The following is a 271-nucleotide window of genomic DNA, read 5'->3' on the forward strand; positions in this document are numbered from 1 at the left end:
AATAACAAAATAAACGATTTTAGTCAAATGATTATTAGTGTTTTATAGAGTGATTATAAGACTACAAGATGGCAATAAAAAGTTTCATTTCATCCATATACACAAAAAATGATGTGATTCGGAAAATGAATCCCAAAAATTACTTTTGACTATCGAAAACACGTTTGACTGCCTAAACATAACAACGCGGCACCTAAACTAACCAAACTTCGTTGGTACAGAAGGCACACGAGATACTATCTACAATATAAATTGGAAACTCATAAGATAT

This window comes from Mycetomoellerius zeteki, unplaced genomic scaffold (assembly GCF_001594055.1).
Source record: "Mycetomoellerius zeteki isolate Tzet28-1 unplaced genomic scaffold, Tzet1.0 scaffold89, whole genome shotgun sequence".
In the NCBI taxonomy this organism is placed as follows: domain Eukaryota; kingdom Metazoa; phylum Arthropoda; class Insecta; order Hymenoptera; family Formicidae; genus Mycetomoellerius; species Mycetomoellerius zeteki.